The sequence below is a fragment of the Macrobrachium rosenbergii genome, chromosome 8, assembly GCF_040412425.1.
Source record: "Macrobrachium rosenbergii isolate ZJJX-2024 chromosome 8, ASM4041242v1, whole genome shotgun sequence".
Lineage (NCBI taxonomy): Eukaryota > Metazoa > Arthropoda > Malacostraca > Decapoda > Palaemonidae > Macrobrachium > Macrobrachium rosenbergii.
The window spans coordinates 30,252,684-30,272,345 of record NC_089748.1 but is presented as its reverse complement, the minus strand read 5'-3'; the positions used below and the strand labels follow the sequence as shown (position 1 = coordinate 30,272,345).

General features: G+C 36.8%; 1 long non-coding RNA gene across 1 annotated transcript; it reads left to right on the top strand.

Moving 5' to 3' along the window:
* Positions 1 to 3,799: 3,799 nt before the first annotated feature.
* On the top strand, positions 3,800 to 10,999 carry LOC136841238 (uncharacterized). Its single transcript, XR_010853845.1, has 2 exons — positions 3,800 to 3,932; positions 10,883 to 10,999. It is a non-coding gene; the product is annotated as an uncharacterized lncRNA (long non-coding RNA).
* The last annotated feature ends 8,663 nt before the right edge of the window (positions 11,000 to 19,662 follow it).

Below are 19,662 nucleotides of genomic sequence, written 5' to 3'. Positions count from 1 at the left end.
CGATTGGTCAAGCAATTTCTATCCTTCCTTAGTACGTTGGAAAACTCGGTGTCGCTCTAAACACGAAGATGAATAGGTGTCATTGGAAACAATCGTTTACGAAATGCAGACAAGGACTTGGGTAAGGAAAGGGCATTTCAAATATAGTTTTTTCCTTACATTCATGGTAGGTAATTTTGATGCTGTAAGCACTAGTTACCTTGGAAACGTTCATCGAGAGAAGTACTGTGGTCACGGAATCTAGAATTTTGTGCATTTTTTCGAGATATTCGTATATTGTGAAATTTCGAACTGAAAGGCCAATGTCTGTGTATTTACTGAAATTTCCTTTCCAAATTTCTGTGAAAGTTCTTATGCTCTTAAACGTAGTTGTGGTTAGGGGTCCATGACAGATCTTGTATCGTAAGTGTTGTAAGGTGCTGAGGGGTGTAAGAGGCCTGATGTGAACCTCTGGACTCTTTAAACCAACTCAGACGATCTCTGATTGCCTTTTTCGACCTCAGGTCATGTGTCAAAGATCCAGCTGCTATCTTGATTGATTTTGCTTTAAAGCAAAAATTGAAAAGTGCGACAAGTACGATTTAAAATAAGCATTATCATCTTTGTCCCGTAGGTGGTATTGCCGTCAGTGCACGTCGTGCAGTAGCCTACACTGTAGGTATTACTTAGGTTCTTTGTGTGTGTATGTGCGTTCGATGTCTTATCCTTATCACTAAAGGTTGGGTATGAAGGAAACACCGGAATATCAAAAGTAGGTTCTTAATGTCTAGTGGAGTTAACAAATTCACAGAGGTGCAAATTATGTGTTGTAAGGGAAACAGAGCAGTCCCGTACTGGCGAAACATTGCTGCCAGATGGATAAGGTTTGATCATTACATATCGTACATGATACATGTATGAATGACACATTTGATACATTAAGGAGGTATATGCGGGAATACGAAATATGAGACAGCGTAATACATTGGCTACATATAAAAGTTCATACATCATACTGAATACATCATACTGAATGCGTCTTTCAAGTACAGTACTTACACTTTGCAGCGTCCCTTCGGCTCCAATTTGCAACCCCTTGCATTCCTTTTTCTGTACCTCCATTCATATTCTCTCTCTGCCATCTTACTTTCCTCAACCCTCTTCTAACAATTGTTTTACACCTTTAGACAAACTATTTATTCTCAATTTCCCTTTTAGCGTTGAATGACCTTACCGTAGATCCCAGTGCTTGCTTGGCCTTTGGCCTAGATTTTATATCCCATTTTCCATTAATATCTTTGAATGCAATGAAATTCCAGTGGAGGAAATCTGATGGCTAGACTTTGAGATGATTCGGCCCTTAAATGTCATCACTTGTCTAAAAATCCATGCAAATTTCGTTTTATGTACTGTTTCTGTATCGGAGCAACATTGGTAATCAACGGCCAAGTATTTGCTGAATCAGTATCACGAATTCATAAACGAATTCATCGGTTCTTCTAACATTCATGTAACTAACATTGAGTACCTGTTGAACAATTATCACGAATTGGAACATACTGCTTGAATTAGGAGAGTAACCGTCATCATAGGTGAATTGCTTGTTTAATGGGTGGTAGCCGACGGCTTATAGCGAGACCCGGCTTATATTTCTCAAATCATTTAAAAAGGCATGGCTATTAATTCAAGTTGAAGGTAGTTTTCAACTGATTAATTTGAGGTTCTTTTGTAGTAATATTATGAAGTTTCTCAAACTTGGTCATCAAAAACACGAAAGGACACTTAGGCTACATATAGGCTAGTGTCGATTTTTGCGTAATTTTCTTCAAGAATACTAGTTGATAGGTGTGGGAAATTGACACACTGTACAGCTCTGTATCTTTTATCAGAAATGAAGAGAAAGCTTTCCAATTACTCTTTCATCGGCCGTTTGCAAGTTTAACAGCTCGAAGCTTCTGACACGCCCACTTGTTATTTCATTAGCCCGGGATTTTCAAAAAAATCTGGGATTCACTTGATTCTAACCAAGATTAAGTTAGAAATTATTTAGTGGGTCTCTCTCTCTCTCTCTCTCTCTCTCTCTCTCTCTCTCTCTCTCTCTCTCTCTCTCTCTCTCTATTTATTTATTAATTTTTTTGGGGTGGGAGCAGTTGCTCTTCAATCTTATGTCAATTCCATTGCTTAAAAAAGATTGAAAAATACAGCAGATTAGCTATCCACAGGTTTTTTTTTTTATTCTTATCAAGACATTTTTTAGGTCGAGGGAATCGTGGTAGGGAAGAAATTTTTCATAAGACCTGAGGCAAGTCCACCACAAATGTAATGAGATTTCTTTTATAGAAATAGGTTTTTAAAGTAAAATTTGAGTTTGTAAGATACTTTTGTCAATGAAGTAACTGTCAGTGTCTCTAAAGCTGAAGAAATGCCTCTAATATTTATATGAGACTTACACTCGTATGTAATGTGGAACTACTGGAATGAATGAAGCTTTTATGAGGTAAAAAACTTAATTTCTGATTGATATCTGTTGGATGCGACATTAAATGGCCGTACAGTTGTAAGAAACGTAAAAGAACACTATTTAATCATTCGTAAATTTTAAAAGTTGTAGATATAACGTTAAAGGAAATATACGTTGTGCAAAGTAATTGGAAGTGTCAGAGCTATAATTTTAGATTGGTTTACCATAAAATTTAGTTTTCTTTTTTAAATTTTACCGCGTTTTCTTTAAATCTTTCAGCGTAAACTAATATAAAGACCCAGGCAAACCTCCGTCTTCCATTGGATGTTCTTAAACCCATAAAGACTTTCAAGCCTCATTTTAACTCCAGAATAAAAACCCAAAGACTTTTGCATACTTTAATTACCATTTCGTTGATATTTAAAAAGATAGTTTTCAGAAATCGTAAACTAATGCTTGTGTTCGATTGTGTCTAATATATTAGAAAACGAGACTATTTAAAAAAAAAAATTAGGATAAATGCAGATGAAGACATCTGACTAATGCAACATATTATTATTATTATTATTATTATTATTATTATTATTATTATTATTATTATTATTATTATTATTATTATTATTATTATTATTCAGAAGATGAACCCCTTTCATCTGGAACAAGTCCACTTCCGGGGCCAATGACTTGAAATTCAAGTTTCCAAAGATGATGAGTGTTCATTCGAAAGCAGTAAGAGCAGGTGAAGGGAAATACAAAAAGAGATGAGTTATTATAAAAACGTAAATGAACAAATAATAAATAAAAATGTAAGTAAATTATTCAAATATAAGGAGAATTTTATAAGAGTAGTAATGCATTGCATCTTTGCTTGAACTTCTGAAGAAGTTCCAATTGCGCGATATCCTCAGGAGGAGGTTGTTCCACAGTCCAACGATGTGAAGAATAAAGGACCTCTGGGACTGAGAAGTTCCATAGTGAGGCACATTAAACTGCAAAGGTTTTTACTTACTTATGATGTCACAAAAAGTACTGTGAAGTGTATTTGATATCATTCATCCTCATAGAAAGAGTTCGTTGGTGAGTTCATGAAGTTATAGTAAACTGAAAAACTGAAAATCGTTGGCCTAGACAGAGTTTATCTAAGACAGTCTGATTACGTTTCCTTACAGTATGATCTCTCGTTTTCCTATTAAATCTTTTCTGTACTTAATACTAACTGTAGTAATGATCCTTAAGGAAATATATTTTGATGAAAATGTGGTTTCGTCTCACCAGCCAATAGGAAGTCGTTTACGAAGACAAATTGCGACAACCCAAAGCTCTCAGCCAATGAAAGGGGGCGATAGAAACACTGGGTGTGTTGTAGGCCTCCGATTGGTCAAGCAATTTCTATCCTTAGTACGTTGGAAGACTCAGTGTCGCTCTAAACACGAAGATGAATAGGTGTCAAACATTGAAAACAATCGTTTACGAAATGCAGACAAGGACTTGGGTAAGGGTAAGGCATTTCAAATATAGTTTTTTTTAGATTCATGGTAGGTAGTCTTAATGCTGTAAGGTTACCTTGGAAACGTTCATCGAGAGGAGCACTGTGGTCACGGAATCTAGAATTTTGTGCATTTTTTCAAGAAATATTCGTATATTGTGAAATTTCGAACTGAAAGGCCAATGACTGCGTACTTACTTAAATTTCCTTAACAAATTTCTGTGAGAGTTCTTATGCTGTTAAACGTAGTTGTGGTTAGGGGTCCATGACAGACCCTGTATCTTAAGTGTTGTAAGGTGCTGAGAGGTGTAAGAGGCCTGATGTGAAACTCTGGACTCACTAAACCAATGCAGACGATCCCTGATTGTCCTTTTCGATCTCGAGTCATGTGTCAAAGATCCAGCTGCTAGCTTGATTGATTTTGCTTTAAAGCAAAAATTGAAAAGTGCGACAAGTACGATTTAAATTACACTGTAAGCATTATCATCTTTGTGTGTGGGTAAATTGGTATTGCACGTTTCAGATATAAAATTACATTTTCCCTCGTGCAGTAGCCTTTATTTCTTCCGCAAATGATTAGATTTTGAGATACATGGCGGCCATGGGTACCGTTCTTTGTGTGTGTGTTTTAAATGATTGTTGCGCTTCCGATGTTCTGGCAAGCGGTATCCGTACAGGGGTTACAAAGGGAACTTTTAAACGCTGGGGATGAAATTCACGGCCGAACACCCCTTTTCGAATATCAAAAGATGGTAGGTTCTTAAAACCTGTCTATTGTAATGTCCATGGAAACGACCAATAGTTAAGACAAAAAACACCCACTGCAGACGTCACAGAGGTGCAAATTATGTGTTGCAGTTAATTGGAAATTCTTGAAACGAAGCAACCAATCAGGTTTCAGCATTTGTACCGTACTCCCGAAAAACAAAAGACGATTACTTTTACCCACAATACATTGACAAAAACAAAAACGCCTCAAACATTGCTGCCAGATGGATATTCATCGGCAAATATCTCCGTAACTTGAAGATCGAGTTACATATCGTATGAATCATGATATATGATAGTAAAAAAATATTAGATATCCGAATTTGACCGAATGACACATTTGATGCATTATCAATATAGGTTGAGATGAAGGAAACACCGAAATGCTTAATGTCTAGGGAGTTAATAGATGCAAATTATATGAGACAACATTTGATAATTAGGATTGGCTACAAATATAAAAGTTCATACATCATACTGAATACATCATACTGAATGCGTCTTTCAAGTACAGTACCTACACTTTGCAGCGTCTCTTCGGCTCCAATTTGCAACCCCTTGCATTCCTTTTTCTGTACATCCATTTATATTCTCTCTCTGCCATCTTACTTTCCTCAACCCTCTTCTAACAATTGTTTTACACCTTTAGACAAACTAAATTTATTGAATGACTCAACGTTCCCTTTTAGCGTTGAATGACCTTAACGTTTTTTTTATTTTGAGATTTTATGTGCCCTTAGTGATGACACATTTGCTTGGCCTTGGGGGCAACTTGAGTCTTGGGGGTATTTTATTTTATCCCATTTTCCATTAATATCTTTGAATGCAATGAAATTCCAGTGGAGGAAATCTGATGGCTAGACTTTGAGATGATTCGGCCCTTAAATGTCATCACTTGTCTAAAAATCCATGCAAATTTCGTTTTATGTACTGTTTCAGTATCTGAGAAAAATTGGTAATCAACGGCCAAGTATTTGCTGAATCAGTATCACGAATTCATAAATGAATTCATCGGTTCTTCTAACATTCATGTAACAAACATTGAGTACCTGTTGAATAATTATCACGAATTTGCAACATACTGCTTGAATTAGGAGAGCAACCGTCATCATAGGTGAACTGCTTGCTTAATGAGTGATAGACGACGGCTTATAGCGAGACCCGGCTTATATTTCTCAAATCATTTAAAAAAGCATGGTTATTAATTCAAGTTCATGGTAGTTTTCAACTGATTATTTTGAGGTTCTTTTGTAGTAATATTATGAAGTTTCTCAAACTTGGTCATCAATTACACGAAAGGACACTTAGGCTATATATAGTGTCGATTTTTGCGTAATTTTCCGCATGAATACTAGTTGATAGTTGTGGAAAATTGATACACTGTACAGCTCTGTATCTTTTATCAGAAATGAAGAGAAAGCTTCCCAATTACTCTTTCATCGGCCGTTTGCAAGTTTAACAGCTCGAAGCATTTGACACGCCCACCTGTTATTTCATTAGCCCGGGATTTTAAGAAAAAATCTGGGATTCCCTTGATTCTAACCAAGATTAAGTTAGAAATTAAATTAGTGGGGCTCTCTCTCTCTCTCTCTCTCTCTCTCTCTCTCTCTCTCTCTCTCTCTCTCTCTCTCTCTCGTAGTTAAAACCCCTGGACAAAAATACACATTTCGGTTTGACAAAATTTTTAACGTGGTTTTTGGGACTATATATATTTGTGTATTTTTTATTGAATTTCATTCGTCCATATATTATAAAAAATAATCTGACTTAAAGTAACGTAAGTCCACCTGCCAACAAAGTTCACCGCCGTACTTCCCTAGTAACTTGACAGGTTGCCGGAAGTGCTTGGTTCTGGCCCCAATCGGTCACTGCGGAGTCTGCGGTCAGGCGAGTTAGTCACCTTTCTTGCTCGAAACGAGGTGGGCATACGAGTTTCAATGCCTCAAATCCTTCGACGTTTTAAAAAGATCTTACTTATTTGGTATTATTTACAAGGTTAGTGTTTCTAGGAAGCAGGGGTATTTGATTTTTATATTATATATTTCCTTGCGCATTGGCAGAGTTGGTGTCCAAGTGTTCAAATAGTGAGGTCTTGTAAACAATTGCGCCTCTGCCATTGCCTTGTGATCATTTTTGAAGGTGTTCGTGACATATAAAAGTGAATGTAAATTATTTAAGGTTATTTTAGTGTGGATTACTTCAGAAAATAGCGCTCTAATTTCATTGCACGAAGCCATTTATCAGGAAAAATTGCCGTAGAATATGACTGAGGACAGATGGAAAGGAAATCCCACTGCTTACGTTGACGGTATATGGAAATGACGTGTTTTAATCATCATCATGTTAACTTGCAGTCCACTAAGGCCTGCTGGTTGGTGTGCTACCCGAGAACGTGAGAAAATTGAAAGCATTTCTTTTAAAATGAGATTACGAACAGGTTAGTAGTAGTGACCATATTACTTAGCGAAATGAATAGGGAATATCCCGTGACTTAAATAAAGAAGAAAATGGAATTTGAAGCCAAACTACGAGTTTGACTGTGTCCAGGTAAGGAAAGATTTTGATTGAAATCAGTCATTAAGCCCTTGCTTTTAGGCTTTGGCTGTTTTGTAAATTGAAAAAGTAATCCTCCGTCTGGGTAATCAAGAACTCTATATTTCTTGGCAGTTCACAATGACAACATCGTGACTGTTGGTGCCATCTAAGCTTTTATATATAGCTATTGGTAATGAGCATGGAGGTATATTTTGCGATTATTATTACTGTTAATAGTTTATCAGGAAAAATATTGTGAAACTTTTGCAATGGATGGTTAAAAAGGAATGCCCATTGCTAATGTTGATAGTTTATATTTAATTAGTGTTTTGTGTATCCATATAGCGATAGACGTAGGAGGTCGGATTTATTTTGGGGGCAACACCAATTCAGAAACAACCAGTTTTTTTTTTCAAATTGCCATATATCTTTGTAATAAACCCCAAGCAGCTGTTAAATTGTGTATAGTAGGTAAGAATTTAAAAAAGTTTAGCAAACCAGAGTTTGTGGGAGATTGTTTACAGTTGGAGTTTACCGCCCCCTCCATCGCCAGCAACGATGAAAAAAAGGAGTCTTGTATTCATAGAAAATGAGTAGGATGATTTTTGTAATCGAATGGGGATATTCAAAAGCAAATGATAAATTGATAATCATAATTCATGTGCAATTATTTATTACCTGGTTAACTTATTCTTGTTATTTTTAAATCATTTTTTTTTCTTATTCTTGAATATTTTTTAAATCAGAATTTTTTTCTTCCCCTCCCTCCTGCCCATGCTATTCTTCAACCCTTTGGGTGCCCAGTTACCCCTGTTGGCCCAGTTCCTCCTCCGCCCCAATGAAGAATAGTATTTCTGGTGATAAAGGTAAAACTTCTCGTCATAATGTGTTCGGATTCCACAATAAGCTGGGGTTGGGTGACCAACTGGTTTATAGCCACGTAAAATAAATAATCCTTCGAAAAGCCCTAAAATGTTTTTTTTTAAACTAAGATATACTTAATTTTACGCCCATGCTTATAGTAACTGATAAAGGTAAAACTGGTGGCGTTGCACCCCACAGAAACCGGTTTAAAAATATAATATGAAAAGTAAACTTTTTTTATTAATCTTGGTTACGTGCAGGTAAGGTAAGGTGATCAGACCACGGCACTACACAGAAACGGGAAAAAATTAGGCTTTTTATTATAGTCTCTCTCTCTCTCTCTCTCTCTCTCTCTCTCTCTCTCTCTCACAAATGAATTACTGTAATTTTTCCCAGACTGGATGTGTTGCACGTAGCTGGTGGGTTAAATTAAACTATCTGTTTTTGGATAACGTAAGATGTCTTGAACGGATGCATGAGCCAGCGTTAAATATGAGTGGTTTTCACTGTATCAGTCAAAGCTGTTTAGTTTATCGTGATGCATTTCGTAACAGAATCAGCGGGAATTTTATCTAATGCAGATTGCTATCAGGTCTGTTAAAGTCTGGAATTCAGTGGGCTTTTTACGTTTGCGCCAAGGGCGTGGTATAACAGTTTCTGTAATCGCTTATGCACAATTAGCCGGACATTCCAATCGTTTTTAGGCTCGATTCCGGAAAGTCGAAACTTGAAAAACGTGTGTCCACTGTTAGAAAAGACTGCAAACTTTATAGTACATTCCTAACAGTGAAAATATTAGACCTCTCTATTCGAATACTCACTGGTCAGAGGAGTAATAGGCTCATTGTTTACTAATATAGTGATCATTCACACATTATCGTCTCAATACAATTTCCCAGAATCGTAATAATTTTACGTTAGTAATAGTATCTCGGAAAGCGTAAGTGAAATTGAAGCCTAGTTAGTACTCTGCATGGCTTTACTTCGTTACCTGTAGTTTTTTTTATATCTGGCGTCACATTCATTCGTAATATTCGAGAATAAGAAATCGGTAATCGCTGGAGCCAGAGTTTCGTAGGAGTAGTTAGACATTTCGAATATCTGATCCTCGCCTATGGGGATATTTGAGTAAGGTGACAATGTTAGATTTCAGAAAATAATTTGTCGTAAATTGCGGACTTTCAGGTGTAAAAGAGACATTGTAAATCAGGCGTAGAGGGATTCTTGCATATATTTTAAGTAAGTAAAAAACCTAAGTGGTGGGACTCAGGGTTAAGGATAGCTGGCAAATGCAGACACAACTTTTTGACCAAAATACAAGAATTTTTAATAAAGTGCTGGGACACGTTGCACTCAGTTTTGGTATATATTTACCAGTGTTAAATTAAAGTATATGTTTTTCAAGATTTTATTACAAGTTCAATAAGAGGAAATAATATTCTTATAAGGAGAGTGTAGTCAACGCTGTGGTCATGGAACAGCTTTCCAGTTTCAAATGATTAGACTAACGTTACTGATTGGAGCCATTAAGGTATCAAAATTTTATGAATTTGTAATCGTTACAAATTCAGCTAAGAATCATAACCGATAAAAGTAGTTTCACAGTTTATTTTTTTCCAGTTTCAAATGATTAGACGTTAGTTACTTGATTGAGATCATTAATCTATTGGTATCAAAATTTGATGAATTACTTTGAAGTTAAATATTTTCACCGAATGATAGGTAGTGATACTGTTTTACTGATTTGCATAATGACTGTGAAAGATTTTCCTAGAATGGTTTTGTCTTTAAAGAGTTTCTGTATTCAGAGGTAATCAAAAGTCATTGATCTCTTGCTTAAGTAACTTCATTTGAAAAATGTGGATGCAGTTTAAAAATACTTTGTAAAAGATCTGTACTGAGTACAACACACCTGCATGATTTGAGTCATAACTGGAAAAACCCTTTAATATACGAAAAAATACCTTCCATTTCCTCAAGTACTCAACTCATTTGTGGCTTTCGGGCATTTTTCGGCCAGGCGCAGTCTGGAAGAAATTTGGTCACAAGAGAGTGAAGCTGTTTTCGACAACTAAGAAAATACCTTAAGAAAACGCCGATGACTAACAGATAAGGAAATATATAAGAAAACGTCGATAATTGACAACTAAGAAAATACCTTAAGAAAACCTCGATGATTGATCGAGAAACTGTTTGATCAGCGTCGTTGGAGTTTTATTTTGATGTGAAATGTTGCACTGTATTGTATTTAATGACATTGGAACAGTTGTAAAAAACGCTACTGAATCTTGACATGCTGGCCAAGTATATCTCTCAAAAGCACTTCACGAAGAAAATGAAACTTTGCCTACCTTAGAATGTGCTAGTGTTTTCAGATTGTGAAATACTAGACATTAAAAATCGTTTTCAGTCTCCTAAATTAGTAACAATTTTTTCAGTTGCATTGGACATTACTGAATGGTATTTAGACATTATTCCTGTGACGTAACACCAGTAAGATGTCATGAATAGTATAATTTTAGAGCCAACACTGAAGTCTGTGTGAATAATAGCTTAGTCTTTATTACTGCAAGATAACAAACAACAATTAGTGTTATTCATTGACCCTTAACTATGCAACATAAGGAATTATATACTAGGTCCCAGCACTTGGCCTTTGGCCTAGATTTTATATTCCATTCCATACGGAATTATATAGTCCAATATCTCTGTAATCTGAGGCTTATTCATGTATAATTATTTGTATCGGAATTTTTCCCCAAAAAATCATTTTTTTTCTCTTTTTGCAGAAAAGGCTACAACAATAATTCCAATTCAAGTCGTTTCAATACATTCATTAAGAGAATTCGATACAACTCAATATCTTCGATAGATCGGTCAGGTCTTGAAGTTACCGATAAAAAACAGAAATAAAAAAGTTATAGTTTTAACTAGTGACGTTACCACTGTAACAAAGCGCTTCTCTTCCTTCAACAAGGGGAGATTTGGCACGCAGTCTGCTACAACAAATGTGTTGTTTTGAAATAATTAGTATCAGTAAGACATTTTAATCTGGATTCAGTTATATCGGTAATCAATTTTTGGAACCATTTTGGCTAAGAGTATTCGTTGAGTAATTGCTTTTTCTGTTTTTTAGTAAATTAGCATCGGAAAATCAGTATGTGAATAAGTATAGCCTTGGAAATTTAGATTTGTAAAAGTCAACACTGTAGCCTAAGCTTTCGTTATCACATCATAATCACGAAGTTATGAAGGGTAAAAACCAAAAAAAATATTAAGTAAAGTTTCTAATTTTGTAAAACGTGCTAGATACTTCATTATGTAAACTTCGATCTAGTTGTATAAGACAACCTTTTGCTTAAGTGTCAGATGAGTGGCTACAAATATATAAAACGTAAATGCGACACTTTGACAAGGAAGTCAGTTTTAGTGTTAGAATTGCTTTTGTGGAAACGATCTAGGTTGTATCGAATTGATTTCTTAGATGGGATCTTTTCTAGATAGTGACTTCCAAGGGTTTTAACCCGTTGTGTATCCACCTTTGCGGCGTGCTTATAGTACAAGACCTTTGGGGATGATCGTAAAAACATTAACAAAAGACTGTAAATATCATAAAGATAATGACCCCCAAGAAATATCAGTCCTAGATAACGACCCCCGAAAACCCTCGGGGATCACTAACTAGGAAAGATCCCATGAATGTACTGAAACGACTTCAGTTTGTACCAAAACGACGGAGGAGGCGGAACCTGGAACCACGTGAACATCAAAATGGATTGACGTCAAGGCAGAATGCCATCCAGCATTCGTGACAAGACGCCTAGAATGCTATCCAGCGTTCGTGAATGCAAGCATTCGTGAGAGAATGCCATCCAGCATTCGTGACAAATGACCAGCATTCAGAATGCATCCAGCGTTCCAGCATTCGTGACAAGGCAGAATGCCATCCAGCATTCGTGACAAGGCAGAATGCCATCCAGCATTCGTGACAAGGCAGAATGCCTTCCAGCATTCGTGACAAGGCAGGAGTCGACGCATGAACTTGGTGAGTTTACTTTTTGTCTAATGAAAAAGTTTTAAAAACCATTAATGTCGGTCACTCAAAGCCGGATGCGAGGGCAAAAATATTTGCATTCAGTAAAATAAATCGCGAGTCATTTTTGCTATAAACAATGACTTGCCTGGAGGTTGTATGCATGGTTATGATGGAAAGGTACGAACATTCGGATAAGAATAGTTCAATAGATTTACACACGACTGAGTTCTAAAATTTTTACCGAGAGCGTCGTCTTAAATATACAATGGCAGGTTAAGAAACATTCTTGTAAACCCAGTTCCATTCAAGGTCTGATTCAGATTTCAAACTGAATAGTAGGTCTGACGTACTGAATATGCTTTGCATAGATGTGCATCCTGTGCTTCTGACTTTTTTTTTTTTTTTTTTTACAAAATCAGACTATGAAGGGGAGGTTATTGAAGTGCCTTCATATGTAGTGCACCAAACAGGATCTCAACCGGTTCCTGGAGGTGAATAACCGTTGTTCCTCGTGAAGGTATCCTTTCTGGCATTTGTTCCCTGATAAGCCGGAGGTAGAGGCCTGGTAATTACTAAAAGACTCCCAGCAGCATCCCGTTGTTGGAACAATATCACTATACCTTCTGCTCTCCCTAAGGTTCTTGGGTGCACTGTAGTCCCTTCAGGCCTTAAACTGCAACCTCTTTCATTTCTTTTGCTGTACCTCCGTTCATATTCTCTTTCTTCCATTTTACCTTCCACCCTCCCCTAACAATTGATTCATAGTGCAATTAAGAGGTTTTCTTCCTGTCACTCCTTTCAAACCTTCTTATTGTCATTTCTGTCTCAGCGCTGAATGACCTTATAGGACCCAGTGCTTGGCCCTTGCTCTGAAATCTATATTCTATATATCTATCTATCCATCATACATGATTTAAGTTAACAAGAAAAAACGCGTTGACATAGGCTGTGAGTTCTGACGTTTGGCCAGTAAGATGATGTCATCAGTGGTTGGAGAGACTGAAGAGTATTGACAATGACAAATATCCTCCATTTTCTAAAATACCTGAATTGTATGGGGCCTTATGTTTGTACATTTCTCGGCCAGTCCTAGTCTGTGAGATTTAGTTCACCAATGAGGGAAACGGGCGTTGTTGAAACTTCATTTTCCTCACTGTACCGATAGCCCCGCTGACAGAAAACCTTAAGAAAACGGGAATGATTTGTTGAGCGAATGTTTGATTAAATGTCGTAATGATGTTCCTTGAATGTGAAATGTTCTGCGCAATATCCCTTCATTACATTAGGCGGCTGAAATAAACCCTGATAAATCTTGACATAATGGATATTAAGAATTCAGAAATTATAAGGGAAACGACTCTGCCTCCCGTTCTATTAAAATCTGTCAATTTGTTTAAGATCGGATTTAATACCAAAGAAAGATAACAATAATTATTGCCCAGCGTCATGGTGAAACATACAAAGCCAGTACCGAGGTCGTTCTTGATAATAGCTCAGTTCTTTAATACAACAAACTCCAGTCAGTGATTTTCATCGCCCCATGGCTGCATAACCTCAGGAACTATGTAGTCTTGTTTCTCTGTAATTGGAGACGTATTCATCCTTAACTATTATTTGCATATAGCCTTTTTCCCTAATGAGTTATTAATCTAGAACGTTATCTTCCAGACGTACATCCATTTCGATCTAAGTCGTGTCAGTACATCCAGAAAAACAATTCGATACAGCTCGAGGTCTTTCGACTGTTCGGTCACGTCATTAAGTTGCTGGCTCCGTAGGGGCTAGAGCCGTCAGTGCACCTCATGCGGTGCACTGCAGGCATTACTTAAGGTTCTCTGCAGCGTCCCTTCGGCTCCTAGCTGCAACCCCTTTCATTCCTTTTGCTGTACCTCCTCCGTTCGTATTCTCTTTCTCCTATCTTTCTTGCCTCAACCCTCTCCCAACGATTGATTCATAGTGCAACTGCAAAAGGTTTTACTCCTGTTACACCTTTCACGTCTTTTTACAGTAAATTTCATTATCCGCGCTGAATGACCTCATAGGTCCTAGTTCTTGGTCTTTGCTATTCCATTATTGAATGAAATAGAAAAAAATTCTATCTTGATATTACGCCGCGTGTAACAAAGCACTTCTCTTTGCTTTCAGAACGCTAAATTCGTAAAAGCATTTTTTAGTAAACCAATAAACCCCGTCCTTTGACAGAGAAAGAACTGAGAAACGCCCCTCAATAGAGCGGAATTTGCCACCCAGTCTGTTATTACAAAGGTTTTTTGAAATAATGAGTGTTGGAGCGACATTCGACTCTGGAGTAAACGTTGTCGTCAGTCACTTTTGAGGAACCATTTGCCTAAGCGTGCTATTTAGTACCATTTTGTAGTAAATTAGTATTGCGAAATCATTATATTAATCATAGCCCTGGGAATTTTTATTTCAGAAATCAACACTGCCTAGGTTAAACTATTGTTATCGTACTAGAATCACGAAATTACTATGAGCAATAAAAGTAACAGCGAAATTTAAAAGTAATAAAATATGGAAATTAATAAGTAATTAACTTTGCGTCTAGTTTATTTGTGAAACGTACTTGATATCCGAATTACGTAAACTTAAATTTGGTTGGAGGTAAATATTTGTGTGTGTACCGGACGAGTGCTTATAAGTATAACGTAAATGTGGCAATTGATTAACAAAAATCGTAAATGTTTTAAGAAATCACTTTTTAGTTTGTTTGTGTGGAAACGAACTGGGTTGTATCAAATTGACTTATATGGATGTACTGAAGCGGCTTAAACATCGAGGGGGAAGGAGGAGGATCCAGGAACCAGGAACCAGGAACCCCAGTAACCAGGAAAACTGGTGTGGAGGTGGAGAGCAAGTCAACCTTCACGATGGGGCAGGAGTCGGCCACTGAAATTGGTAAGTTCATCTTTTTATCACGTTAGATCATCTTCAAACAAGTAAAAAAGGCGTCGAAGTTTCTCCGGCGCAATCGATTTTTCTGTATGACCCACGGCCCACAAAGCTTTCAGCCACGCCCCGGTAGTGGCCTGTCCTATAGCATTGCCAGAAATACGATTCTGGCTAACTTTAACCTTAAATAAAATAAAAACTACCGAGGCTAGAGGGCTGCAATTTGGTATGTTTGATGATTGGAGCGTGGAAGATCAACATACTAATTTGCAGACTTCTAGCCTCAGTAGTTTTTAAGATCTGAGGGCTGGACAGAAAAAGTTAGGACGGACAGTCAAAGCCTGCACCATAGTTTTCTTTTACAGAAAAAAAAAAATACATCTGTCGATAACTCAGAAGTGGATCGAGTGCAAAAATATCAACATTTAGTAAAACAGTGCATAGGCTATTTTTGCCTTAAGATCTGACGTTACTAGTTTTATATGAAGTTAAGTAAAAGTATGAACTTTAAGGATAGGTCAGTAAAATTTTCCAGGGACTGAAGTGTGAAATTATCACTGGAGGTGTCATGTTAAAATCATACAAACGTGACTAAGACCAGGAACTGCATTGTTTAAAGTTATTTCTTGAGTATATAGCTCTATAAAAATGGTGTATCGACTCTGTAAGAACAGTCGACGCCACTTAAAATTTGCACAGAGCAATATTCCATTCCATTCATCTGATTTTTTTTTTAATATTGCATGTCAGGTTTGTCGTCTTGAATATGCATGACATAGCTATTCATAGCCTCTGCATCTGGTTTGTTCACAGTACCTGTCTATCAACATAGAGAAGTACTCATGTATAATGTAGACTTAAAAGAAGCTGCCCTGGTTTACGGAGGTAATGAACTGCTGTAACTCTTTAAGGTGTCATTTCTGGCATTCGTTGCCTGATAAACCAGAGGTGGATTAGACCTTAATTACCAAAAGATTCCCAACATCAAATAGACCTTGTGCTCTCCCGCGTCATAGAGATTGATTCAAGGGAATATACCTCCCCCCCCCTCCCAACCCTTCTCATTACACAGCTGTCAGCAAATTTCAATGATTTTCTTTTCAATGTTATTTCTTCATGAACTAATCCGACTTCGTTACTTCATTATGTGCTATCTAAGCTTTGCACGTGAACTCTGCTGTACACCCAGCTAACCTAACTCTTCTTCCAAAGGCAGCAAGCACATATAGGTAGATTACTCTCTGCCTCTAAGAGATAAAACAACTGAGCTGAGTTCTAAAGAGGGTGAGGAAAACTTTAGCTAAGTACACCATAAGGCATCGTAGTGTTCCTGAGTGCCCCATTAATGATAGGCCTATTTGGTCTAGGTCTGTTAATTCACTGCATAGACTTCTTGCATTATTTATCGAGATTTTTAGCCCCCAAAATATTACACTAGTCTGGTCCCTTTGCTAGGGTTAGGGTTAAATACAACTATCTTAGCTAATAATGAATCTTTTGTTTCTTAGGTCTCTGGGCGTTTTGCCTGACTGGTAACGACTGGTCCACGACAAAGCAGCTTCAAGTCTTGAGTTTTTAACACCATCGAGGCCAGGTACTCGTGAATGGTAAGGAAGTGTATATTATATTTTTTTTTACCGAGTGAATGCTAAAGAAGCATAAGGATTAATGTGCACTGTATCAGAAAGTAGCGATGTACAAACAAACATTTTTGGTACTCTGATCTAGTTCTACTAAATTGGATGATCATGTGTCAATGATAGAACTCAAGAGACAGTGCACAGTGATCTCTTGCATGAATCCTCCAGGCTTTCTTGGATTAGGTGGTAATAGTTTCTTTGATTTTTAAACATTTAATCTAAATGCTACTTTTCTCAGAGTAGTCGAATGAAAGCTATAAGGCGGAATATTTGATTTGTGGATCTAATGACTAATTATGAATGAATGAATGCAATAGCCTATGTTTATTGTTGAATTTTTTTCCATTTTTACTTTTGGTTTTATATTTTTATTTTTATTAGTTCAATTCTGGATAAAATGCATGCAAAAATGCAATATACAGTATGGACTTCTGCTTGCATTACGGCCGTGTTTTGTCATAGAACTAGAAACGGCTATGCTACCCATAAGTACAATTAGTAAGAATCTAAACTTTTTCAGACCTTTTAGTAACAAGTTTCTGCGTAGCACTACAGTAATACACCCTTTAGATAAAGTGTTTGACAACGCTGCACTCAAAAAGTCAAGTTTGCTGAATATATACAACACAGTACGAGTTCAAAGCAAAGATAACACAGAAAAAAGTGAAAAGAATAATAGATTATGGAATAAGATTGTTTAAACAATAAACGATCTTTACTAACAGCTGTGTAATAAAGGGGTTAGGTTGTAAAATGTAATAACAGATCATGAAGTACATAGGGAAATTATATCATAATAATCAAGTCATTAAGGGAAGGTTTAAACTATAATTCGTTATTTCATATTCAAATAAGTTTTGTTTTCTATAGAGATTTTCCTTTGTAGGTTCAACCCAGTAAGGGATTGTGCCGTCAGTGTACTTCATGCGGTGCACTGTAGGCTCCTAACTACAACCCCTTTTATTCCTTTTTACTGTGCCTGCGTTCGTATTATGTTTCGTCCATCTTACTTTCCACCCTCTCCTAACAATTTTTTAATAGGGCAACTGCCAGGTTTTCCTCCTGTTACACCTGTCAAACCTTTTTTTCTCAATGTCCGTTTCAGATCTGAATGGCCTCACGGGTTCAGTGCTATTCTCATGACGAATAGGGCAGACAGAAGACTATTTACCACATGAAATTTCAAAGAACATGAATACTACAAGCTTGAAAAATTTAGGGGGTGAAGACAGTAACCAAAATTACTTGTGCTGAACGAAAAACAAAAGACTGGAACAGTGAATATCTTAATTATGATAAAGGCAACGACGTTCATATAAAAGAAAATTATTCCTAGAAAAGTGATTTGGAGAATTATCATTGTAATCACGTATAAATGAACATAGAAATCAGGTGTGCCCACTGCAAGTAGGCTACTATGGAAAAGCTACCCTGCTGATAATATACTCGACCAAGATATTACTGTCAGGTGCAGACACCCACAGTGGCCGAACTATCTTCTGCCAAGACTTGGCTGGCTGGCAACTACTGTATATAACCCACTCTGGGAGACACGCCCCCGTTCCAAATCGTCCAGAAAGTGAAGAAATTATCAGTCGGCCTCAACATGGTAGATATAAGAGCATTTAATCTCCCGAGGCAAGTAGATGATATAAAGCAAGACATTTAGACACAAATTTATGAATCCACCTTCAGTAAATTGCTTTCAAGTATGTGTACACAGGGATTACGGAGGAGTGAGAATTTTGGAACCAGAAGTTGCTGTATTAACGAAGGAGATGTGAAAACATAGACATATCAAGAGTGTTATGGCACAAGAGAATTAGTTTTTTCAAGAAAACAACACACGAAAATGGCGAGAAGACCTGCTTGATGAAACAGATGAAGACTGACAAGAGGGACTGCCTTAACCAAAATGGAAGGGAGAAACCTCACTACTGGGTTATGCCATCGAAACCAGGATTATATCTGGTGAGTGCTTAAGTATTTAGGAATGTGAATTCCCGTTTAAGCTTTTAGGAGATTTTGTTTAGATAGAGTGTAACGCTTTGAGTTCCTATTTGTTCTACGAATATGAACACATAAGTAAAGAATTAAAAAACTACAGTAAACCCTGAGTGGTACCAACAGAACAACAATCATTTTAAAGGTGTTATTTACCGTGCAACACAAATATTCAAGCTCACAGGGTTTCTGAAAGGGCTGAGAGGAAGGTGGGCTTTGAAGATAATTAAAAGAATGCAGGTCTATCCATAAGAAATTGAGACATTGGGCATTTGACTTTGGGTGTGTCTTGTTCAAAGGGTACATAATAACTGTATATCAGTTGCTGAAGCACAGAGTTGTTTCATTTATGAAATGATTGGGTATTTCCCAGTTGAAGGTACTCGGTCATTTTGTCAAAGGAATCCAAAATTTGCCTTCCCAAGTGTCGTGAGTTCCAGAACATAATCTCATCTCAGACTGGACAGTTTTACAGAAATAATGAAGTGCAGAAGACGGCTTTCTTCTCAGTCGAGACACTTTATACAAGGGGAGAAATTTTGATATTGCATCAGATGCAGAAAATGCCCAAATAAAACTGAAGGATACCGCTGTAAAAAAAAGTTTATATCGCTGTTTCAATATGAAGTTACGGTCATCTGTCTGATCTGGGTACATGTACAAGCCAGTGTGACAAAAAAAATCAACTGCAATAATTCACTAGACATAGGGGAATTAGCTTGAATTAGCTTTTCCTAGTACGATTAGAGAATTATGTTTTGAAGTAAATAATACCTTGCAGCAATTTTGTACAACTTACAAGCCATGTTTGAGCTGTATAGGCCTATGCATTTTTAAAACGGTGTAACAGGTATATAAAATGATATTGAAGCTTTATAGATAGTTTACAATGATTTTATTGTATCATTTGAAAGTTCATAAGCTTGAAATACAACTTGATGTGTACAAGAAAAATGGTAAAAAGAAGATAACTACCACC